Here is a 26127-nt window from a genome sequence, read left to right as displayed (position 1 = left end):
GTGTTAGGGTTATGTTGAGGGCTAGGGTTAGAGATCAGGTTAGGGTTACGATTGGACCTAGGGTTAGGGTTATGTTGAGGGCTAGGGTTAGAGATCCGGTTAGGCTTACGATTGGACCTAGGGTTAGGGTTATGTTGAGGGCTAGGGTTAGAGATCCGGTTAGGGTTACGATTGGACCTAGGGTTAGGGTTATGTTGAGGGCTAGGGTTAGAGATCCGGTTAGGGTTACGATTGGACCTAGGGTTAGGGTTATGTTGAGGGCTAGGGTTCGAGATCCGGTTATGCTTACGATTGGACCTAGGGTTAGGGTTATGTTGAGGGCTAGGGTTAGAGATCCGGTTAGGGTTACGATTGGACCTAGGGTTAGGGTTATGTTGAGGGCTAGGGTTAGAGATCCGATTAGGGTACGATTGGACATAGGGTTAGGGTTATGTTGAGGGCTAGGGTTAGAGATCCGGTTAGGGTTACGATTGGACCTAGGGTTAGGGTTATGTTGAGGGCTAGGGTTAGAGATCCGGTTAGGGTTACGATTGGACCTAGGGTTAGGGTTATGTTGAGGGCCAGGGTTAGAGATCCGGTTATGCTTACGACTGGACCTAGGTTTAGGGTTATGTTGAGGGCCAGGGTTAGAGATCCGGTTAGGGTTACGATTGGACCTAGGGTTAGGGTTATGTTGAGGGCCAGGGTTCGAGATCCGGTTAGGGTTACGATTGGACCTAGGGATAGGGTTATGTTGAGGGCTAGGGTTAGAGATCCGGTTAGGGTTACGATTGGACCTAGGGTTAGGGTTATGTTGAGGGCTAGGGTTAGCGATCCGGTTAGGGTTACGATTGGACCTAGGGTTAGGATTATGTTGAGGGCTAGGGTTAGAGATCCGGTTAGGGTTACGATGGACCTAGGGTTAGGGTTATGTTGAGTGCTAGGGTTAGAGATCCGGTTAGTGTTACGATTGGACCTAGGGTTAGGGTTATGTTGAGGGTTAGGGTTAGAGATCCGGTTAGGGTTACGATTGGACCTAGGGTTAGGGTTATGTTGAGGGCTAGGGTTAGAGATCCGGTTAGGGTTACGATTGGACCTAGGGTTAGGGTTATGTTGAGGGCTAGGGTTAGAGATCCGGTTAGGGTTACGATTGGACCTAGGGTTAGGGTTAGGTTGAGGGCCAGGGTTAGAGATCCGGTTATGCTTATGATTGGACCTAGGGTTAGGGTTATGTTGAGGGCTAGGGTTAGAGATCCGTTTAGGGTTACGATTGGACCTAGGGTTAGGGTTATGTTGAGGGCTAGGGTTAGAGATCCGGTTAGCTTTACGATTGGACCTAGGGTTAGGGTTATGTTGAGGGTTAGGGTTAGAGATCCGGTTAGGGTTACGATTGGACCTAGGGTTAGGGTTATGTTGAGGGCTAGGGTTAGAGATCCGGTTAGGGTTACGATTGGACCTAGGGTTAGGGTTATGTTGAGGGCTAGGGTTAGCGATCCGGTTAGGGTTACGATTGGGCCTAGGGTTAGGGTCATGTTGAGGGCTAGGGTTAGAGATCCGGTTAGGGTTACGATTGGACCTAGGGTTAGGGTTATGTTGAGGGCTAGGGTTAGAGTTCCTGTTAGGGTTCCGATTCAACCTACGGTTAGGGTTATGTTGAGGGCTAGGGTTAGAGATCCGGTTATGCTTACGATTGGACCTAGGGTTAGGGTTATGTTGAGGGCTAGGTTTAGAGATCCGGTTAGGGTTACGATTGGACCTAGGGTTAGGGTTATGTTGAGGGCTAGGGTTAAAAATCCGGTTATGCTTACGATTGGACCTAGGGTTAGGGTTATGTTGAGGGCTAGGGTTAGAGATCCGGTTAGGGTTACGATTGGACCTAGGGTTAGGGTTATGTTGAGGGCTAGGGTTAGAGATCCGGTTAGGGTTAAGATTGGACCTAGGGTTAGGGTTATGTTGAGGGCTAGGGTTAGAGAGACTGTTAGGGATACGATTGGACCTAGGGTTCGGGTTATGTTGAGGGATAGGTTTAGAGATCCGGTTAGGGTTACGATTGGACCTAGGGTTAGGGTTATGTTGAGGGCTAGGGTTAGAGATCCGGTTAGGGTTACGATTGGACCTAGGGTTAGGGTTATGTTGAGGGCTAGGGTTAGCGATCCGGTTAGGGGTACGATTGGACCTAGGGTAAGGGTTATGTTGAGGGCTAGGGTTAGAGATCCGGTTAGGGTTACGATTGGACCTAGGGTTAGGGTTATGTTGAGGGCTAGGGTTAGGGTTCCGCTTAGGGTTACGATTGGACCTAGGGTTAGGGTTATGTTGAGGGCTAGGGTTAGAGATCCGGTTAGGGTTACGATTGGACCTAGGGTTAGGGTTATGTTGAGGGCTAGGGTTAGAGATCCGGTTAGGGTTACGATTGGACCTAGGGTTAGGGTTAGGTTGAGCGCCAGGGTTAGAGATCCGGTTATGCTTATGATTGGACCTAGGGTTAGGGTTATGTTGAGGGCTAGGGTTAGAGATCCGTTTAGGGTTACGATTGGACCTAGGGTTAGGGTTATGTTGAGGGCTAGGGTTAGAGATCCGGTTAGCTTTACGATTGGACCTAGGGTTAGGGTTATGTTGAGGGTTAGGGTTAGAGATCCGGTTAGGGTTACGATTGGACCTAGGGTTAGGGTTATGTTGAGGGCTAGGGTTAGAGATCCGGTTAGGGTTACGATTGGACCTAGGGTTAGGGTTATGTTGAGGGCTAGGGTTAGCGATCCGGTTAGGGTTACGATTGGACCTAGGGTTAGGGTCATGTTGAGGGCTAGGGTTAGAGATCCGGTTAGGGTTACGATTGGACCTAGGGTTAGGGTTATGTTGAGGGCTAGGGTTAGAGTTCCTGTTAGGGTTTCGATTCAACCTACGGTTAGGGTTATGTTGAGGGCTAGGGTTAGAGATCCGGTTATGCTTACGATTGGACCTAGGGTTAGGGTTATGTTGAGGGCTAGGTTTAGAGATCCGGTTAGGGTTACGATTGGACCTAAGGTTAGGGTTATGTTGAGGGCTAGGGTTAGAGATCCGGTTAGGGTTACGATTGGACCTAGGGTTAGGATTATGTTGAGGGCTAGGTTTAGAGATCCGGTTAGGGTTACGATTGGACCTAGGGTGAGGGTTATGTCGAGGGCTAGGGTTAGAGATCCGGTTAGGGTTACGATTGGACCTAGGGTTAGGGTTATGTTGAGGGCTAGGGTTAGAGATCTGGTTAGGCTTACGATTGGACCTAGGGTTAGGGTTATGTTGAGGGCTAGGGTTAGAGATCCGGTTAGGGTTACGATTGGACCTAGGGTTAGGGTTATGTTGAGGGCTAAGGTTAAAGATCCGGTTAGGGTTACGATTGGAACTAGGGATAGGGTTATGTTGAGGGCTAGGGTTAGAGATCCGATTAGGGTTACGATTGGACCTAGGGTTAGGGTTATGTTGAGGGCTAGGGTTAGCGATCCGGTTAGGGTTACGATTGGACCTAGGGTTAGGGTTATGTTGAGGGCTAGGGTTAGAGATCCGGTTAGGGTTACGATTGGACCTAGGGTTAGGGTTATGTTGAGGGCTAGGGTTAGAGATCCGGTTATGCTTACGACTGGACCTAGGTTTAGGGTTATGTTGAGGGCCAGGGATAGAGATCCGGTTAGGGTTACGATTGGACCTAGGGTTAGGGTTATGTTGAGGGCTAGGGTTAGAGATCCGGTTATGCTTACGACTGGACCTAGGTTTAGGGTTATGTTGAGGGCCAGGGTTAGAGATCCGGTTAGGGTTACGATTGGACCTAGGGTTAGGGTTATGTTGAGGGCCAGGGTTAGAGATCCGGTTATGCTTACGACTGGACCTAGGTTTAGCGTTATGTTGAGGGCCAGGGTTAGAGATCCGGTTAGGGTTACGATTGGACCTAGGGTTAGGGTTATGTTGAGGGCCAGGGTTCGAGATCCGGTTAGGGTTACGATTGGACCTAGGGATAGGGTTATGTTGAGGGCTAGGCTTAGAGATCCGGTTAGGGTTACGATTGGACCTAGGGTTAGGGTTATGTTGAGGGCTAGGGTTAGCGATCCGGTTAGGGTTACGATTGGACCTAGGGTTAGGATTATGTTGAGGGCTAGGGTTAGAGATCCGGTTAGGGTTACGATGGACCTAGGGTTAGGGTTATGTTGAGGGCTAGGGTTAGAGATCCGGTTAGTGTTACGATTGGACCTAGGGTTAGGGTTATGTTGAGGGCTAGGGTTAGAGATCCGGTTAGGGTTACGATTGGACCTAGGGTTAGGGTTATGTTGAGGGCTAGGGTTAGAGATCCGGTTAGGGTTACGATTGGACCTAGGGTTAGGGTTAGGTTGAGGGCCAGGGTTAGAGATCCGGTTATGCTTACGACTGGACCTAGGGTTAGGGTTATGTTGAGGGCTAGGGTTAGAGATCCGGTTAGGGTTACGATTGGACCTAGGGTTAGGGTTATGTTGAGGGCTAGGGTTAGCGATCCGGTTACGGTTACGATTGGACCTAGGGTTAGGGTTATGTTGAGGGCTAGGGTTAGAGATCCGGTTAGGGTTACGATTGGACCTAGGGTTAGGGTTATGTTGAGGGCTAGGGTTAGAGTTCCTGTTAGGGTTCCGATTCAACCTACGGTTAGGGTTATGTTGAGGGCTAGGGTTAGAGATCCGGTTATGCTTACGATTGGACCTAGGGTTAGGGTTATGTTGAGGGCTAGGTTTAGAGATCCGGTTAGGGTTACGATTGGACCTAGGGTTAGGGTTATGTTGAGGGCTAGGGTTAAAAATCCGGTTATGCTTACGATTGGACCTAGGGTTAGGGTTATGTTGAGGGCTAGGGTTAGAGATCCGGTTAGGGTTACGATTGGACCTAGGGTTAGGGTTATGTTGAGGGCTAGGGTTAGAGATCCGGTTAGGGTTACGATTGGACCTAGGGTTAGGGTTATGTTGAGGGCTAAGGTTAGAGATCCGGTTAGGGTTACGATTGGACCTAGGGTTAGGGTTATGTTGAGGGCTAGGGTTAGAGATCCGGTTAGGGTTACGATTGGACCTAGGGTTAGGGTTATGTTGAGGGCTAAGGTTAGAGATCCGGTTAGGGTTACGATTGGAACTAGGGATAAGGTTATGTTGAGGGCTAGGGTTAGAGATCCGGTTAGGGTTACGATTGGACCTAGGGTTAGGGTTATGTTGAGGGCTAGGGTTAGCGATCCGGTTAGGGTTACGATTGGACCTAGGGTTAGGGTTATGTTGAGGGCTAGGGTTAGAGATCCGGTTAGGGTTACGATTGGACCTAGGGTTAGGGTTATGTTGAGGGCTAGGGTTAGAGATCAGGTTAGGGTTACGATTGGACCTAGTGTTAGGGTTATGTTGAGGGCTAGGGTTAGAGATCAGGTTAGGGTTACGATTGGACCTAGGGTTAGGGTTATGTTGAGGGCTAGGGTTAGAGATCCGGTTAGGCTTACGATTGGACCTAGGGTTAGGGTTATGTTGAGGGCTAGGGTTAGAGATCCGGTTAGGGTTACGATTGGACCTAGGGTTAGGGTTATGTTGAGGGCTAGGGTTAGAGATCCGGTTAGGGTTACGATTGGACCTAGGGTTAGGGTTATGTTGAGGGCTAGGGTTCGAGATCCGGTTATGCTTACGATTGGACCTAGGGTTAGGGTTATGTTGAGGGCTAGGGTTAGAGATCCGGTTAGGGTTACGATTGGACCTAGGGTTAGGGTTATGTTGAGGGCTAGGGTTAGAGATCCGGTTAGGGTTACGATTGGACCTAGGGTTAGGGTTATGTTGAGGGCCAGGGTTAGAGATCCGGTTATGCTTACGACTGGACCTAGGTTTAGGGTTATGTTGAGGGCCAGGGTTAGAGATCCGGTTAGGGTTACGATTGGACCTAGGGTTAGGGTTAGGTTGAGGGCCAGGGTTAGAGATCCGGTTATGCTTATGATTGGACCTAGGGTTAGGGTTATGTTGAGGGCTAGGGTTAGAGATCCGTTTAGGGTTACGATTGGACCTAGGGTTAGGGTTATGTTGAGGGCTAGGGTTAGCGATCCGGTTAGGGTTACGATTGGACCTAGGGTTAGGGTCATGTTGAGGGCTAGGGTTAGAGATCCGGTTAGGGTTACGATTGGACCTAGGGTTAGGGTTATGTTGAGGGCTAGGGTTAGAGTTCCTGTTAGGGTTTCGATTCAACCTACGGTTAGGGTTATGTTGAGGGCTAGGGTTAGAGATCCGGTTATGCTTACGATTGGACCTAGGGTTAGGGTTATGTTGAGGGCTAGGTTTAGAGATCCCGTTAGGGTTACGATTGGACCTAAGGTTAGGGTTATGTTGAGGGCTAGGGTTAGAGATCCGGTTAGGGTTACGATTGGACCTAGGGTTAGGATTATGTTGAGGGCTAGGTTTAGAGATCCGGTTAGGGTTACGATTGGACCTAGGGTGAGGGTTATGTCGAGGGCTAGGGTTAGAGATCCGGTTAGGGTTACGATTGGACCTAGGGTTAGGGTTATGTTGAGGGCTAGGGTTAGAGATCTGGTTAGGCTTACGATTGGACCTAGGGTTAGGGTTATGTTGAGGGCTAGGGTTAGAGATCCGGTTAGGGTTACGATTGGACCTAGAGTTAGGGTTATGTTGAGGGCTAAGGTTAAAGATCCGGTTAGGGTTACGATTGGAACTAGGGATAGGGTTATGTTGAGGGCTAGGGTTAGAGATCCGATTAGGGTTACGATTGGACCTAGGGTTAGGGTTATGTTGAGGGCTAGGGTTAGCGATCCGGTTAGGGTTACGATTGGACCTAGGGTTAGGGTTATGTTGAGGGCTAGGGTTAGAGATCCGGTTAGGGTTACGATTGGACCTAGGGTTAGGGTTATGTTGAGGGCTAGGGTTAGAGATCCGGTTATGCTTACGACTGGACCTAGGTTTAGGGTTATGTTGAGGGCCAGGGATAGAGATCCGGTTAGGGTTACGATTGGACCTAGGGTTAGGGTTATGTTGAGGGCTAGGGTTAGAGATCCGGTTATGCTTACGACTGGACCTAGGTTTAGGGTTATGTTGAGGGCCAGGGTTAGAGATCCGGTTAGGGTTACGATTGGACCTAGGGTTAGGGTTATGTTGAGGGCCAGGGTTAGAGATCCGGTTATGCTTACGATTGGACCTAGGTTTAGGGTTATGTTGAGGGCCAGGGTTAGAGATCCGGTTAGGGTTACGATTGGACCTAGGGTTAGGGTTATGTTGAGGGCCAGGGTTCGAGATCCGGTTAGGGTTACGATTGGACCTAGGGATAGGGTTATGTTGAGGGCTAGGCTTAGAGATCCGGTTAGGGTTACGATTGGACCTAGGGTTAGGGTTATGTTGAGGGCTAGGGTTAGCGATCCGGTTAGGGTTACGATTGGACCTAGGGTTAGGATTATGTTGAGGGCTAGGGTTAGAGATCCGGTTAGGGTTACGATGGACCTAGGGTTAGGGTTATGTTGAGGGCTAGGGTTAGAGATCCGGTTAGTGTTACGATTGGACCTAGGGTTAGGGTTATGTTGAGGGCTAGGGTTAGAGATCCGGTTAGGGTTACGATTGGACCTAGGGTTAGGGTTATGTTGAGGGCTAGGGTTAGAGATCCGGTTAGGGTTACGATTGGACCTAGGGTTAGGGTTAGGTTGAGGGCCAGGGTTAGAGATCCGGTTATGCTTACGACTGGACCTAGGGTTAGGGTTATGTTGAGGGCTAGGGTTAGAGATCCGGTTAGGGTTACGATTGGACCTAGGGTTAGGGTTATGTTGAGGGCTAGGGTTAGCGATCCGGTTACGGTTACGATTGGACCTAGGGTTAGGGTTATGTTGAGGGCTAGGGTTAGAGATCCGGTTAGGGTTACGATTGGACCTAGGGTTAGGGTTATGTTGAGGGCTAGGGTTAGAGTTCCTGTTAGGGTTCCGATTCAACCTACGGTTAGGGTTATGTTGAGGGCTAGGGTTAGAGATCCGGTTATGCTTACGATTGGACCTAGGGTTAGGGTTATGTTGAGGGCTAGGTTTAGAGATCCGGTTAGGGTTACGATTGGACCTAGGGTTAGGGTTATGTTGAGGGCTAGGGTTAAAAATCCGGTTATGCTTACGATTGGACCTAGGGTTAGGGTTATGTTGAGGGCTAGGGTTAGAGATCCGGTTAGGGTTACGATTGGACCTAGGGTTAGGATTATGTTGAGGGCTAGGGTTAGAGATCCGGTTAGGGTTACGATTGGACCTAGGGTTAGGATTATGTCGAGGACTAGGGTTAGAGATCCGGTTATGCTTACGATTGGACCTAGGGTTAGGGTTATGTTGAGGGCTAGGGTTAGAGATCCGGTTAGGGTTACGATTGGACCTAGGGTTAGGGTTATGTTGAGGGCTAGGGTTAGAGATCCGGTAAGGGTTACGATTGGACCTAAAGTGAGGGTTATGTTGAGGGCTAGGGTTAGAGATCCGGTTAGGGTTACGATTGAACCTAGGGTTAGGGTTATGTTGAGGGCTAGGGTTAGAGATCCGGTTAGGGTTACGATTGGACCTAGGGTTAGGGTTATGTTGAGGGCTAGGGTTAGGGTTCCGCTTAGGGTTACGATTGGACCTAGGGTTAGGGTTATGTTGAGGGCTAGGGTTAGCGATCCGGTTAGGGTTACGATTGGACCTAGGGTTAGGGTTATGTTGAGGGCTAGGGTTAGAGATCCGGTTAGGGTTACGATTGGACCTAGGGTTAGGGTTATGTTGAGGGCTAGGGTTAGCGATCCGGTTAGGGGTACGATTGGACCTAGGGTAAGGGTTATGTTGAGGGCTAGGGTTAGAGATCCGGTTGGGGTTACGATTGGACCTAGGGTTAGGGTTATGTTGAGGGCTAGGGTTAGGGTTCCGCTTAGGGTTACGATTGGACCTAGGGTTAGGGTTATGTTGAGGGCTAGGGTTAGCGATCCGGTTAGGGTTACGATTGGACCTAGGGTTAGGGTTATGTTGAGGGCTAGGTTTAGAGATCCGGTTAGGGTTACGATTGGACCTAGGGTTAGGGTTATGTTGAGGGCTAGGGTTAGAGATTCGGTTAGGGTTACGATTGGACCTAAGGTTAGGGTTATGTTGAGGGCTAGGGTTAGAGATCCGGTTAGGGTTACGATTGGACCTAGGGTTAGGATTATGTTGAGGGCTAGGGTTAGAGATCCGGTTAGGGTTACGATTGGACCTAGGGTTAGGATTATGTCGAGGACTAGGGTTAGAGATCCGGTTATGCTTACGATTGGACCTAGGGTTAGGGTTATGTTGAGGGCTAGGGTTAGAGATCCGGTTAGGGTTACGATTGGACCTAGGGTTAGGGTTATGTTGAGGGCTAGGGTTAGAGATCCGGTAAGGGTTACGATTGGACCTAAAGTGAGGGTTATGTTGAGGGCTAGGGTTAGAGATCCGGTTAGGGTTACGATTGGACCTAGGGTTAGGGTTATGTTGAGGGCTAGGGTTAGAGATCCGGTTAGGGTTACGATTGGACCTAGGGTTAGGGTTATGTTGAGGGCTAGGGTTAGGGTTCCGCTTAGGGTTACGATTGGACCTAGGGTTAGGGTTATGTTGAGGGCTAGGGTTAGCGATCCGGTTAGGGTTACGATTGGACCTAGGGTTAGGGTTATGTTGAGGGCTAGGTTTAGAGATCCGGTTAGGGTTACGATTGGACCTAGGGTTAGGGTTATGTTGAGGGCTAGGGTTAGAGATTCGGTTAGGGTTACGATTGGACCTAAGGTTAGGGTTATGTTGAGGGCTAGGGTTAGAGATCCGGTTAGGGTTACGATTGGACCTAGGGTTAGGATTATGTTGAGGGCTAGGGTTAGAGATCCGGTTAGGGTTACGATTGGACCTAGGGTTAGGATTATGTCGAGGACTAGGGTTAGAGATCCGGTTATGCTTACGATTGGACCTAGGGTTAGGGTTATGTTGAGGGCTAGGGTTAGAGATCCGGTTATGCTTACGATTTTACCTAGGGTTAGGGTTATGTTGAGGGCTAGGGTTAGAGATCCGGTTAGGGTTACGATTGGACCTAGGGTTAGGGTTATGTTGAGGGCTAGGGTTACAGATCCGGTAAGGGTTACGATTGGACCTAAAGTGAGGGTTATGTTGAGGGCTAGGGTTAGAGATCCGGTTAGGGTTACGATTGGACCTAGGGTTAGGGTTATGTTGAGGGCTAGGGTTAGCGATCCGGTTAGGGGTACGATTGACCTCGGGTTAGGGTTATGTTGAGGGCTAGGGTTAGAGATCCGGTTATGCTTACGATTTTACCTAGGGTTAGGGTTATGTTGAGTGCTAGGGTTAGAGATCCGGTTAGGGGTACGATTGGACCTAGGGTTAGGGTTATGTTGAGGGCTAGGGTTAGCGATCCGGTTAGGGTTACGATTGGACCTAAGGTTAGGGTTATGTTGAGGGTTAGGATTAGAGATCCGGTTATGCTTACGATTGGACCTAGGGTTAGGGTTATGTTGAGGGCTAGGGTTAGAAATCCGGTTAGGGTTACGATTGGACCTAGGGTTAGGGTTATGTTGAGGGCTAAGGTTAGAGATCCGGTTAGGGTTACGATTGGAACTAGGGATAGGGTTATGTTGAGGGCTAGGGTTAGAGATCCGGTTAGGGTTATGAGTGCACCTAGTGTTAGGGTTATGTTGAGGGCTAAGGTTAGAGAGACTGTTAGGGTTACGATTGGACCTAGGGTTAGGGTTATGTTGAGGGCTAGGGTTAGAGATCCGGTTAGGGTTACGATTGGACCTAGGGTTAGGGTTATGTTGAAGGCTAGGGTTAGAGATCCGCTTAGGGTTAAGATTGGACCTAGGGTTAGGGTTATGTTGAGGGCTAGGGTTAGAGATCCGGTTAGGGTTACGATTGGACCTAGGGATAGGGTTATGTTGAGGGTTAGGGTTAGAGATCCGGTTAGGGTTACGATTGGACCTAGGGTTAGGGTTATGTTTAGGGCTAGGGTTAGAGATCTGGTTATGCTTACGATTGGACCTAGGGTTAGGGTTATGTTGAGGGCCAGGGTTAGAGATCCGGTTATGCTTACGACTGGACCTAGGTTTAGGGTTATGTTGAAGGCCAGGGTTAGAGATCCGGTTAGGGTTACGATTGGACCTAGGGTTAGGGTTAGGTTGAGGGCCAGGGTTAGAGATCCGGTTATGCTTATGATTGGACCTAGGGTTAGGGTTATGTTGAGGGCTAGGGTTAGAGATCCGTTTAGGGTTACGATTGGACCTAGGGTTAGGATTATGTTGAGGGCTAGGGTTAGAGATCCGGTTAGCTTTACGATTGGACCTAGGGTTAGGGTTATGTTGAGGGTTACGGTTAGAGATCCGGTTAGGGTTACGATTGGACCTAGGGTTAGGGTTATGTTGAGGGCTAGGGTTAGAGATCCGGTTAGGGTTACGATTGGACCTAGGGTTAGGGTTATGTTGAGGGCTAGGGTTAGCGATCCGGTTAGGGTTACGATTGGACCTAGGGTTAGGGTCATGTTGAGGGCTAGGGTTAGAGATCCGGTTAGGGTTACGATTGGACCTAGGGTTAGGGTTATGTTGAGGGCTAGGGTTAGAGTTCCTGTTAGGGTTTCGATTCAACCTACGGTTAGGGTTATGTTGAGGGCTAGGGTTAGAGATCCGGTTATGCTTACGATTGGACCTAGGGTTAGGGTTATGTTGAGGGCTAGGTTTAGAGATCCGGTTAGGGTTACGATTGGACCTAGGGTTAGGGTTATGTTGAGGGCTAGGGTTAGAGATCCGGTTAGGGTTAAGATTGGACCTAGGGTTAGGGTTATGTTGAGGGCTAGGGTTAGAGAGACTGTTAGGGATACGATTGGACCTAGGGTTAGGGTTATGTTGAGGGATAGGTTTAGAGATCCGGTTAGGGTTACGATTGGACCTAGGGTTAGGGTTATGTTGAGGGCTAGGGTTAGAGATCCGGTTAGGGTTACGATTGGACCTAGGGTTAGGGTTATGTTGAGGGCTAGGGTTAGCGATCCGGTTAGGGGTACGATTGGACCTAGGGTAAGGGTTATGTTGAGGGCTAGGGTTAGAGATCCGGTTAGGGTTACGATTGGACCTAGGGTTAGGGTTATGTTGAGGGCTAGGGTTAGGGTTCCGCTTAGGGTTACGATTGGACCTAGGGTTAGGGTTATGTTGAGGGCTAGGGTTAGCGATCCGGTTAGGGTTACGATTGGACCTAGGGTTAGGGTTATGTTGAGGGCTAGGTTTAGAGATCCGGTTAGGGTTACGATTGGACCTAGGGTTAGGGTTATGTTGAGGGCTAGGGTTAGAGATTCGGTTAGGGTTACGATTGGACCTAAGGTTAGGGTTATGTTGAGGGCTAGGGTTAGAGATCCGGTTAGGGTTACGATTGGACCTAGGGTTAGGATTATGTTGAGGGCTAGGGTTAGAGATCCGGTTAGGGTTACGATTGGACCTAGGGTTAGGATTATGTCGAGGACTAGGGTTAGAGATCCGGTTATGCTTACGATTGGACCTAGGGTTAGGGTTATGTTGAGGGCTAGGGTTAGAGATCCGGTTATGCTTACGATTTTACCTAGGGTTAGGGTTATGTTGAGGGCTAGGGTTAGAGATCCGGTTAGGGTTACGATTGGACCTAGGGTTAGGGTTATGTTGAGGGCTAGGTTTAGAGATACGGTAAGGGTTACGATTGGACCTAAAGTGAGGGTTATGTTGAGGGCTAGGGTTAGAGATCCGGTTAGGGTTACGATTGAACCTAGGGTTAGGGTTATGTTGAGGGCTAGGGTCAGAGATCCGGTTAGGGTTACGATTGGACCTAGGGTTAGGGTTATGTTGAGGGCTAGGGTTAGGTTTCCGCTTAGGGTTACGATTGGACCTAGGGTTAGGGTTATGTTGAGGGCTAGGGTTAGCGATCCGGTTAGGGTTACGATTGGACCTAGGGTTAGGGTTATGTTGAGGGCTAGGGTTAGAGATCCGGTTAGGGTTACGATTGGACCTAGGGTTAGGGTTATGTTGAGGGCTAGGGTTAGCGATCCGGTTAGGGGTACGATTGGACCTAGGGTAAGGGTTATGTTGAGGGCTAGGGTTAGAGATCCGGTTAGGGTTACGATTGGACCTAGGGTTAGGGTTATGTTGAGGGCTAGGGTTAGGGTTCCGCTTAGGGTTACGATTGGACCTAGGGTTAGGGTTATGTTGAGGGCTAGGGTTAGCGATCCGGTTAGGGTTACGATTGGACCTAGGGTTAGGGTTATGTTGAGGGCTAGGTTTAGAGATCCGGTTAGGGTTACGATTGGACCTAGGGTTAGGGTTATGTTGAGGGCTAGGGTTAGAGATTCGGTTAGGGTTACGATTGGACCTAAGGTTAGGGTTATGTTGAGGGCTAGGGTTAGAGATCCGGTTAGGGTTACGATTGGACCTAGGGTTAGGATTATGTTGAGGGCTAGGGTTAGAGATCCGGTTAGGGTTACGATTGGACCTAGGGTTAGGATTATGTCGAGGACTAGGGGTAGAGATCCGGTTATGCTTACGATTGGACCTAGGGTTAGGGTTATGTTGAGGGCTAGGGTTAGAGATCCGGTTATGCTTACGATTTTACCTAGGGTTAGGGTTATGTTGAGGGCTAGGGTTAGAGATCCGGTTAGGGTTACGATTGGACCTAGGGTTAGGGTTATGTTGAGGGCTAGGGTTAGAGATCCGGTAAGGGTTACGATTGGACCTAAAGTGAGGGTTATGTTGAGGGCTAGGGTTAGAGATCCGGTTAGGGTTACGATTGGACCTAGGGTTAGGGTTATGTTGAGGGCTAGGGTTGGAGATCCGGTTAGGGTTACGATTGGACCTAGGGTTAGGGTTATGTTGAGGGCTAGGGTTAGGGTTCCGCTTAGGGTTACGATTGGACCTAGGGTTAGGGTTATGTTGAGGGCTAGGGTTAGCGATCCGGTTAGGGTTACGATTGGACCTAGGGTTAGGGTTATGTTGAGGGCTAGGTTTAGAGATCCGGTTAGGGTTACGATTGGACCTAGGGTTAGGGTTATGTTGAGGGCTAGGGTTAGAGATTCGGTTAGGGTTACGATTGGACCTAAGGTTAGGGTTATGTTGAGGGCTAGGGTTAGAGATCCGGTTAGGGTTACGATTGGACCTAGGGTTAGGATTATGTTGAGGGCTAGGGTTAGCGATCCGGTTAGGGTTACGATTGGACCTAGGGTTAGGGTTATGTTGAGGGCTAGGTTTAGAGATCCGGTTAGGGTTACGATTGGACCTAGGGTTAGGGTTATGTTGAGGGCTAGGGTTAGCGATCCGGTTAGGGTTACGATTGGACCTAGGGTTAGGGTTATGTTGAGGGCTAGGGTTAGAGATCCGGTTAGGGTTACGATTGGACCTAGGGTTAGGGTTATGTTGAGGGCTAGGGTTAGAGATCCGGTTATGCTTACGACTGGACCTAGGTTTAGGGTTATGTTGAGGGCCAGGGATAGAGATCCGGTTAGGGTTACGATTGGTCCTAGGGTTAGGGTTATGTTGAGGGCTAGGGTTAGAGATCCGGTTATGCTTACGACTGGACCTAGGTTTAGGGTTATGTTGAGGGCCAGGGTTAGAGATCCGGTTAGGGTTACGATTGGACCTAGGGTTAGGGTTATGTTGAGGGCCAGGGTTAGAGATCCGGTTATGCTTACGACTGGACCTAGGTTTAGGGTTATGTTGAGGGCCAGGGTTAGAGATCCGGTTAGGGTTACGATTGGACCTAGGGTTAGGGTTATGTTGAGGGCCAGGGTTCGAGATCCGGTTAGGGTTACGATTGGACCTAGGGATAGGGTTATGTTGAGGGCTAGGGTTAGAGATCCGGTTAGGGTTACGATTGGACCTAGGGTTAGGGTTATGTTGAGGGCTAGGGTTAGCGATCCGGTTAGGGTTACGATTGGACCTAGGGTTAGGATTATGTTGAGGGCTAGGGTTAGAGATCCGGTTAGGGTTACGATGGACCTAGGGTTAGGGTTATGTTGAGGGCTAGGGTTAGAGATCCGGTTAGTGTTACGATTGGACCTAGGGTTAGGGTTATGTTGAGGGCTAGGGTTAGAGATCCGGTTAGGGTTACGATTGGACCTAGGGTTAGGGTTATGTTGAGGGCTAGGGTTAGAGATCCGGTTAGGGTTACGATTGGACCTAGGGTTAGGGTTAGGTTGAGGGCCAGGGTTAGAGATCCGGTTATGCTTACGACTGGACCTAGGGTTAGGGTTATGTTGAGGGCTAGGGTTAGAGATCCGGTTAGGGTTACGATTGGACCTAGGGTTAGGGTTATGTTGAGGGCTAGGGTTAGCGATCCGGTTACGGTTACGATTGGACCTAGGGTTAGGGTTATGTTGAGGGCTAGGGTTAGAGATCCGGTTAGGGTTACGATTGGACCTAGGGTTAGGGTTATGTTGAGGGCTAGGGTTAGAGTTCCTGTTAGGGTTCCGATTCAACCTACGGTTAGGGTTATGTTGAGGGCTAGGGTTAGAGATCCGGTTATGCTTACGATTGGACCTAGGGTTAGGGTTATGTTGAGGGCTAGGTTTAGAGATCCGGTTAGGGTTACGATTGGACCTAGGGTTAGGGTTATGTTGAGGGCTAGGGTTAAAAATCCGGTTATGCTTACGATTGGACCTAGGGTTAGGGTTATGTTGAGGGCTAGGGTTAGAGATCCGGTTAGGGTTACGATTGGACCTAGGGTTAGGGTTATGTTGAGGGCTAGGGTTAGAGATCCGGTTAGGGTTACGATTGGACCTAGGGTTAGGGTTATGTTGAGGGCTAAGGTTAGAGATCCGGTTAGGGTTACGATTGGACCTAGGGTTAGGGTTATGTTGAGGGCTAGGGTTAGAGATCCGGTTAGGGTTACGATTGGACCTAGGGTTAGGGTTATGTTGAGGGCTAAGGTTAGAGATCCGGTTAGGGTTACGATTGGAACTAGGGATAAGGTTATGTTGAGGGCTAGGGTTAGAGATCCGGTTAGGGTTACGATTGGACCTAGGGTTAGGGTTATGTTGAGGGCTAGGGTTAGCGATCCGGTTAGGGTTACGATTGGACCTAGGGTTAGGGTTATGTTGAGGGCTAGGGTTAGAGATCCGGTTAGGGTTACGATTGGACCTAGGGTTAGGGTTATGTTGAGGGCTAGGGTTAGAGATCAGGTTAGGGTTACAATTGGACCTAGTGTTAGGGTTATGTTGAGGGCTAGGGTTAGAGATCAGGTTAGGGTTACGATTGGACCTAGGGTTAGGGTTATGTTGAGGGCTAGGGTTAGAGATCCGGTTAGGCTTACGATTGGACCTAGGGTTAGGGTTATGTTGAGGGCTAGGGTTAGAGATCCGGTTAGGGTTACGATTGGACCTAGGGTTAGGGTTATGTTGAGGGCTAGGGTTAGAGATCCGGTTAGGGTTACGATTGGACCTAGGGTTAGGGTTATGTTGAGGGCTAGGGTTCGAGATCCGGTTATGCTTACGATTGGACCTAAGGTTAGGCTTATGTTGAGGGCTAGGGTTAGAGATCCGGTTAGGGTTACGATTGGACCTAGGGTTAGGGTTATGTTGAGGGCTAGGGTTAGAGATCCGATTAGGGTTACGATTGGACATAGGGTTAGGGTTATGTTGAGGGCTAGGGTTAGAGATCCGGTTAGGGTTACGATTGGACCTAGGGTTAGGGTTATGTTGAGGGCTAGGGTTAGAGATCCGGTTAGGGTTACGATTGGACCTAGGGTTAGGGTTATGTTGAGGGCCAGGGTTAGAGATCCGGTTATGCTTACGACTGGACCTAGGTTTAGGGTTATGTTGAGGGCCAGGGTTAGAGATCCGGTTAGGGTTACGATTGGACCTAGGGTTAGGGTTAGGTTGAGGGCCAGGGTTAGAGATCCGGTTATGCTTATGATTGGACCTAGGGTTAGGGTTATGTTGAGGGCTAGGGTTAGAGATCCGTTTAGGGTTACGATTGGACCTAGGGTTAGGGTTATGTTGAGGGCTAGGGTTAGAGATCCGGTTAGCTTTACGATTGGACCTAGGGTTAGGGTTATGTTGAGGGTTACGGTTAGAGATCCGGTTAGGGTTACGATTGGACCTAGGGTTAGGGTTATGTTGAGGGCTAGGGTTAGAGATCCGGTTAGGGTTACGATTGGACCTAGGGTTAGGGTTATGTTGAGGGCTAGGGTTAGCGATCCGGTTAGGGTTACGATTGGACCTAGGGTTAGGGTCATGTTGAGGGCTAGGGTTAGAGATCCGGTTAGGGTTACGATTGGACCTAGGGTTAGGGTTATGTTGAGGGCTAGGGTTAGAGTTCCTGTTAGGGTTTCGATTCAACCTACGGTTAGGGTTATGTTGAGGGCTAGGGTTAGAGATCCGGTTATGCTTACGATTGGACCTAGGGTTAGGGTTATGTTGAGGGCTAGGTTTAGAGATCCGGTTAGGGTTACGATTGGACCTAGGGTTAGGGTTATGTTGAGGGCTAGGGTTAGAGATCCGGTTAGGGTTAAGATTGGACCTAGGGTTAGGGTTATGTTGAGGGCTAGGGTTAGAGAGACTGTTAGGGATACGATTGGACCTAGGGTTAGGGTTATGTTGAGGGATAGGTTTAGAGATCCGGTTAGGCTTACGATTGGACCTAGGGTTAGGGTTATGTTGAGGGCTAGGGTTAGAGATCCGGTTAGGGTTACGATTGGACCTAGGGTTAGGGTTATGTTGAGGGCTAGGGTTAGCGATCCGGTTAGGGTTACGATTGGACCTAGGGTAAGGGTTATGTTGAGGGCTAGGGTTAGAGATCCGGTTAGGGTTACGATTGGACCTAGGGTTAGGGTTATGTTGAGGGCTAGGGTTAGGGTTCCGCTTAGGGTTACGATTGGACCTAGGGTTAGGGTTATGTTGAGGGCTAGGGTTAGCGATCCGGTTAGGGTTACGATTGGACCTAGGGTTAGGGTTATGTTGAGGGCTAGGTTTAGAGATCCGGTTAGGGTTACGATTGGACCTAGGGTTAGGGTTATGTTGAGGGCTAGGGTTAGAGATTCGGTTAGGGTTACGATTGGACCTAGGGTTAGGGTTATGTTGAGGGCTAGGGTTAGCGATCCGGTTAGGGGTACGATTGGACCTAGGGTAAGGGTTATGTTGAGGGCTAGGGTTAGAGATCCGGTTAGGGTTACGATTGGACCTAGGGTTAGGGTTATGTTGAGGGCTAGGGTTAGGGTTCCGCTTAGGGTTACGATTGGACCTAGGGTTAGGGTTATGTTGAGGGCTAGGGTTAGCGATCCGGTTAGGGTTACGATTGGACCTAGGGTTAGGGTTATGTTGAGGGCTAGGTTTAGAGATCCGGTTAGGGTTACGATTGGACCTAGGGTTAGGGTTATGTTGAGGGCTAGGGTTAGAGATTCGGTTAGGGTTACGATTGGACCTAAGGTTAGGGTTATGTTGAGGGCTAGGGTTAGAGATCCGGTTAGGGTTACGATTGGACCTAGGGTTAGGATTATGTTGAGGGCTAGGGTTAGAGATCCGGTTAGGGTTACGATTGGACCTAGGGTTAGGATTATGTCGAGGACTAGGGTTAGAGATCCGGTTATGCTTACGATTGGACCTAGGGTTAGGGTTATGTTGAGGGCTAGGGTTAGAGATCCGGTTATGCTTACGATTTTACCTAGGGTTAGGGTTATGTTGAGGGCTAGGGTTAGAGATCCGGTTAGGGTTACGATTGGACCTAGGGTTAGGGTTATGTTGAGGGCTAGGTTTAGAGATACGGTAAGGGTTACGATTGGACCTAAAGTGAGGGTTATGTTGAGGGCTAGGGTTAGAGATCCGGTTAGGGTTACGATTGAACCTAGGGTTAGGGTTATGTTGAGGGCTAGGGTCAGAGATCCGGTTAGGGTTACGATTGGACCTAGGGTTAGGGTTATGTTGAGGGCTAGGGTTAGGTTTCCGCTTAGGGTTACGATTGGACCTAGGGTTAGGGTTATGTTGAGGGCTAGGGTTAGCGATCCGGTTAGGGTTACGATTGGACCTAGGGTTAGGGTTATGTTGAGGGCTAGGGTTAGAGATCCGGTTAGGGTTACGATTGGACCTAGGGTTAGGGTTATGTTGAGGGCTAGGGTTAGCGATCCGGTTAGGGGTACGATTGGACCTAGGGTAAGGGTTATGTTGAGGGCTAGGGTTAGAGATCCGGTTAGGGTTACGATTGGACCTAGGGTTAGGGTTATGTTGAGGGCTAGGGTTAGGGTTCCGCTTAGGGTTACGATTGGACCTAGGGTTAGGGTTATGTTGAGGGCTAGGGTTAGCGATCCGGTTAGGGTTACGATTGGACCTAGGGTTAGGGTTATGTTGAGGGCTAGGTTTAGAGATCCGGTTAGGGTTACGATTGGACCTAGGGTTAGGGTTATGTTGAGGGCTAGGGTTAGAGATTCGGTTAGGGTTACGATTGGACCTAAGGTTAGGGTTATGTTGAGGGCTAGGGTTAGAGATCCGGTTAGGGTTACGATTGGACCTAGGGTTAGGATTATGTTGAGGGCTAGGGTTAGAGATCCGGTTAGGGTTACGATTGGACCTAGGGTTAGGATTATGTCGAGGACTAGGGTTAGAGATCCGGTTATGCTTACGATTGGACCTAGGGTTAGGGTTATGTTGAGGGCTAGGGTTAGAGATCCGGTTATGCTTACGATTTTACCTAGGGTTAGGGTTATGTTGAGGGCTAGGGTTAGAGATCCGGTTAGGGTTACGATTGGACCTAGGGTTAGGGTTATGTTGAGGGCTAGGGTTAGAGATCCGGTAAGGGTTACGATTGGACCTAAAGTGAGGGTTATGTTGAGGGCTAGGGTTAGAGATCCGGTTAGGGTTACGATTGGACCTAGGGTTAGGGTTATGTTGAGGGCTAGGGTTGGAGATCCGGTTAGGGTTACGATTGGACCTAGGGTTAGGGTTATGTTGAGGGCTAGGGTTAGGGTTCCGCTTAGGGTTACGATTGGACCTAGGGTTAGGGTTATGTTGAGGGCTAGGGTTAGCGATCCGGTTAGGGTTACGATTGGACCTAGGGTTAGGGTTATGTTGAGGGCTAGGTTTAGAGATCCGGTTAGGGTTACGATTGGACCTAGGGTTAGGGTTATGTTGAGGGCTAGGGTTAGAGATTCGGTTAGGGTTACGATTGGACCTAAGGTTAGGGTTATGTTGAGGGCTAGGGTTAGAGATCCGGTTAGGGTTACGATTGGACCTAGGGTTAGGATTATGTTGAGGGCTAGGGTTAGCGATCCGGTTAGGGTTACGATTGGACCTAGGGTTAGGGTTATGTTGAGGGCTAGGTTTAGAGATCCGGTTAGGGTTACGATTGGACCTAGGGTTAGGGTTATGTTGAGGGCTAGGGTTAGCGATCCGGTTAGGGTTACGATTGGACCTAGGGTTAGGGTTATGTTGAGGGCTAGGGTTAGAGATCCGGTTAGGGTTACGATTGGACCTAGGGTTAGGGTTATGTTGAGGGCTAGGGTTAGAGATCCGGTTATGCTTACGACTGGACCTAGGTTTAGGGTTATGTTGAGGGCCAGGGATAGAGATCCGGTTAGGGTTACGATTGGACCTAGGGTTAGGGTTATGTTGAGGGCTAGGGTTAGAGATCCGGTTATGCTTACGACTGGACCTAGGTTTAGGGTTATGTTGAGGGCCAGGGTTAGAGATCCGGTTAGGGTTACGATTGGACCTAGGGTTAGGGTTATGTTGAGGGCCAGGGTTAGAGATCCGGTTATGCTTACGACTGGACCTAGGTTTAGGGTTATGTTGAGGGCCAGGGTTAGAGATCCGGTTAGGGTTACGATTGGACCTAGGGTTAGGGTTATGTTGAGGGCCAGGGTTCGAGATCCGGTTAGGGTTACGATTGGACCTAGGGATAGGGTTATGTTGAGGGCTAGGGTTAGAGATCCGGTTAGGGTTACGATTGGACCTAGGGTTAGGGTTATGTTGAGGGCTAGGGTTAGCGATCCGGTTAGGGTTACGATTGGACCTAGGGTTAGGATTATGTTGAGGGCTAGGGTTAGAGATCCGGTTAGGGTTACGATGGACCTAGGGTTAGGGTTATGTTGAGGGCTAGGGTTAGAGATCCGGTTAGTGTTACGATTGGACCTAGGGTTAGGGTTATGTTGAGGGCTAGGGTTAGAGATCCGGTTAGGGTTACGATTGGACCTAGGGTTAGGGTTATGTTGAGGGCTAGGGTTAGAGATCCGGTTAGGGTTACGATTGGACCTAGGGTTAGGGTTAGGTTGAGGGCCAGGGTTAGAGATCCGGTTATGCTTACGACTGGACCTAGGGTTAGGGTTATGTTGAGGGCTAGGGTTAGAGATCCGGTTAGGGTTACGATTGGACCTAGGGTTAGGGTTATGTTGAGGGCTAGGGTTAGCGATCCGGTTACGGTTACGATTGGACCTAGGGTTAGGGTTATGTTGAGGGCTAGGGTTAGAGATCCGGTTAGGGTTACGATTGGACCTAGGGTTAGGGTTATGTTGAGGGCTAGGGTTAGAGTTCCTGTTAGGGTTCCGATTCAACCTACGGTTAGGGTTATGTTGAGGGCTAGGGTTAGAGATCCGGTTATGCTTACGATTGGACCTAGGGTTAGGGTTATGTTGAGGGCTAGGTTTAGAGATCCGGTTAGGGTTACGATTGGACCTAGGGTTAGGGTTATGTTGAGGGCTAGGGTTAAAAATCCGGTTATGCTTACGATTGGACCTAGGGTTAGGGTTATGTTGAGGGCTAGGGTTAGAGATCCGGTTAGGGTTACGATTGGACCTAGGGTTAGGGTTATGTTGAGGGCTAGGGTTAGAGATCCGGTTAGGGTTACGATTGGACCTAGGGTTAGGGTTATGTTGAGGGCTAAGGTTAGAGATCCGGTTAGGGTTACGATTGGACCTAGGGTTAGGGTTATGTTGAGGGCTAGGGTTAGAGATCCGGTTAGGGTTACGATTGGACCTAGGGTTAGGGTTATGTTGAGGGCTAAGGTTAGAGATCCGGTTAGGGTTACGATTGGAACTAGGGATAAGGTTATGTTGAGGGCTAGGGTTAGAGATCCGGTTAGGGTTACGATTGGACCTAGGGTTAGGGTTATGTTGAGGGCTAGGGTTAGCGATCCGGTTAGGGTTACGATTGGACCTAGGGTTAGGGTTATGTTGAGGGCTAGGGTTAGAGATCCGGTTAGGGTTACGATTGGACCTAGGGTTAGCGTTATGTTGAGGGCTAGGGTTAGAGATCAGGTTAGGGTTACAATTGGACCTAGTGTTAGGGTTATGTTGAGGGCTAGGGTTAGAGATCAGGTTAGGGTTACGATTGGACCTAGGGTTAGGGTTATGTTGAGGGCTAGGGTTAGAGATCCGGTTAGGCTTACGATTGGACCTAGGGTTAGGGTTATGTTGAGGGCTAGGGTTAGAGATCCGGTTAGGGTTACGATTGGACCTAGGGTTAGGGTTATGTTGAGGGCTAGGGTTAGAGATCCGGTTAGGGTTACGATTGGACCTAGGGTTAGGGTTATGTTGAGGGCTAGGGTTCGAGATCCGGTTATGCTTACGATTGGACCTAAGGTTAGGCTTATGTTGAGGGCTAGGGTTAGAGATCCGGTTAGGGTTACGATTGGACCTAGGGTTAGGGTTATGTTGAGGGCTAGGGTTAGAGATCCGATTAGGGTTACGATTGGACATAGGGTTAGGGTTATGTTGAGGGCTAGGGTTAGAGATCCGGTTAGGGTTACGATTGGACCTAGGGTTAGGGTTATGTTGAGGGCTAGGGTTAGAGATCCGGTTAGGGTTACGATTGGACCTAGGGTTAGGGTTATGTTGAGGGCCAGGGTTAGAGATCCGGTTATGCTTACGACTGGACCTAGGTTTAGGGTTATGTTGAGGGCCAGGGTTAGAGATCCGGTTAGGGTTACGATTGGACCTAGGGTTAGGGTTAGGTTGAGGGCCAGGGTTAGAGATCCGGTTATGCTTATGATTGGACCTAGGGTTAGGGTTATGTTGAGGGCTAGGGTTAGAGATCCGTTTAGGGTTACGATTGGACCTAGGGTTAGGGTTATGTTGAGGGCTAGGGTTAGAGATCCGGTTAGCTTTACGATTGGACCTAGGGTTAGGGTTATGTTGAGGGTTACGGTTAGAGATCCGGTTAGGGTTACGATTGGACCTAGGGTTAGGGTTATGTTGAGGGCTAGGGTTAGAGATCCGGTTAGGGTTACGATTGGACCTAGGGTTAGGGTTATGTTGAGGGCTAGGGTTAGCGATCCGGTTAGGGTTACGATTGGACCTAGGGTTAGGGTCATGTTGAGGGCTAGGGTTAGAGATCCGGTTAGGGTTACGATTGGACCTAGGGTTAGGGTTATGTTGAGGGCTAGGGTTAGAGTTCCTGTTAGGGTTTCGATTCAACCTACGGTTAGGGTTATGTTGAGGGCTAGGGTTAGCGATCCGGTTAGGGTTACGATTGGACCTAGGGTTAGGATTATGTCGAGGACTAGGGTTAGAGATCCGGTTATGCTTACGATTGGACCTAGGGTTAGGGTTATGTTGAGGGCTAGGGTTAGAGATCCGGTTATGCTTACGATTTTACCTAGGGTTAGGGTTATGTTGAGGGCTAGGGTTAGAGATCCGGTAAGGGTTACGATTGGACCTAAAGTGAGGGTTATGTTGAGGGCTAGGCTTAGAGATCCGGTTAGGGTTACGATTGGACCTAGGGTTAGGGTTATGTTGAGGGCTAGGGTTAGAGATCCGGTTAGGGTTACGATTGGACCTAGGGTTAGGGTTATGTTGAGGGCTAGGGTTAGGGTTCCGCTTAGGGTTACGATTGGACCTAGGGTTAGGGTTATGTTGAGGGCTAGGGTTAGCGATCCGGTTAGGGTTACGATTGGACCTAGGGTTAGGGTTATGTTGAGGGCTAGGTTTAGAGATCCGGTTAGGGTTACGATTGGACCTAGGGTTAGGGTTATGTTGAGGGCTAGGGTTAGAGATTCGGTTAGGGTTACGATTGGACCTAAGGTTAGGGTTAGGTTGAGGGCTAGGGTTAGAGATCCGGTTAGGGTTACGATTGGACCTAGGGTTAGGATTATGTTGAGGGCTAGGGTTAGAGATCCGGTTAGGGTTACGATTGGACCTAGGGTTAGGATTATGTCGAGGACTAGGGTTAGAGATCCGGTTATGCTTAAGATTGGACCTAGGGTTAGGGTTATGTTGAGGGCTAGGGTTAGAGATCCGGTTATGCTTACGATTTTACCTAGGGTTAGGGTTATGTTGAGGGCTAGGGTTAGAGATCCGGTTAGGGTTACGATTGGACCTAGGGTTAGGGTTATGTTGAGGGCTAGGGTTAGAGATCCGGTAAGGGTTACGATTGGACCTAAAGTGAGGGTTATGTTGAGGGCTAGGGTTAGAGATCCGGTTAGGGTTACGATTGGACCTAGGGTTAGGGTTATGTTGAGGGCTAGGGTTAGCGATCCGGTTAGGGGTACGATTGACCTCGGGTTAGGGTTATGTTGAGGGCTAGGGTTAGAGATCCGGTTATGCTTACGATTTTACCTAGGGTTAGGGTTATGTTGAGGGCTAGGGTTAGAGATCCGGTTAGGGTTACGATTGGACCTAGGGTTAGGGTTATGTTGAGGGCTAGGGTTAGCGATCCGGTTGGGTTACGATTGGACCTAGGGTTAGGGTTATGTTGAGGGCTGGGGTTAGAGATCCGGTTAGGGTTACGATTGGACCTAGGGTTAGGGTTATGTTGAGGGCTAGGGTTAGAGATCCGGTTAGGGTTACGATTGAACCTAGGGTTAGGGTTATGTTGAGGGCTACGGTTAGAGATCCGGTTAGGGTTACGATTGGACCTAGGGTTAGGGTTATGTTAAGTGCTAGGGTTAGAGATCCGGTTAGGGGTACGATTGGACCTAGGGTTAGGGTTATGTTGAGGGCTAGGGTTAGCGATCCGGTTAGGGTTACGATTGGACCTAAGGTTAGGGTTATGTTGAGGGTTAGGATTAGAGATCCGGTTATGCTTACGATTGGACCTAGGGTTAGGGTTATGTTGAGGGCTAGGGTTAGAAATCCGGTTAGGGTTACGATTGGACCTAGGGTTAGGGTTATGTTGAGGGCTAAGGTTAGAGATCCGGTTAGGGTTACGATTGGAACTAGGGATAGGGTTATGTTGAGGGCTAGGGTTAGAGATCCGGTTAGGGTTATGAGTGCACCTAGTGTTAGGGTTATGTTGAGGGCTATGGTTAGAGAGACTGTTAGGGTTACGATTGGACCTAGGGTTAGGGTTATGTTGAGGGCTAGGGTTAGAGATCCGGTTAGGGTTACGATTGGACCTAGGGTTAGGGTTATGTTGAAGGCTAGGGTTAGAGATCCGCTTAGGGTTAAGATTGGACCTAGGGTTAGGGTTATGTTGAGGGCTAGGGTTAGAGATCCGGTTAGGGTTACGATTGGACCTAGGGATAGGGTTATGTTGAGGGTTAGGGTTAGAGATCCGGTTAGGGTTACGATTGGACCTAGGGTTAGGGTTATGTTTAGGGCTAGGGTTAGAGATCTGTTTATGCTTACGATTGGACCTAGGGTTAGGGTTATGTTGAGGGCCAGGGTTAGAGATCCGGTTATGCTTACGACTGGACCTAGGTTTAGGGTTATGTTGAGGGCCAGGGTTAGAGATCCGGTTAGGGTTACGATTGGACCTAGGGTTAGGGTTAGGTTGAGGGCCAGGGTTAGAGATCCGGTTATGCTTATGATTGGACCTAGGGTTAGGGTTATGTTGAGGGCTAGGGTTAGAGATCCGTTTAGGGTTACGATTGGACCTAGGGTTAGGGTTATGTTGAGGGCTAGGGTTAGAGATCCGGTTAGCTTTACGATTGGACCTAGGGTTAGGGTTATGTTGAGGGTTACGGTTAGAGATCCGGTTAGGGTTACGATTGGACCTAGGGTTAGGGTTATGTTGAGGGCTAGGGTTAGAGATCCGGTTAGGGTTACGATTGGACCTAGGGTTAGGGTTATGTTGAGGGCTAGGGTTAGCGATCCGGTTAGGGTTACGATTGGACCTAGGGTTAGGGTCATGTTGAGGGCTAGGGTTAGAGATCCGGTTAGGGTTACGATTGGACCTAGGGTTAGGGTTATGTTGAGGGCTAGGGTTAGAGTTCCTGTTAGGGTTTCGATTCAACCTACGGTTAGGGTTATGTTGAGGGCTAGGGTTAGAGATC

This window comes from Miniopterus natalensis, chromosome 18 (assembly GCF_054644295.1).
Source record: "Miniopterus natalensis isolate mMinNat1 chromosome 18, mMinNat1.hap1, whole genome shotgun sequence".
Taxonomy (NCBI): Eukaryota; Metazoa; Chordata; class Mammalia; order Chiroptera; family Miniopteridae; genus Miniopterus; species Miniopterus natalensis.
Note: the sequence above shows the minus strand (reverse complement) of the source record.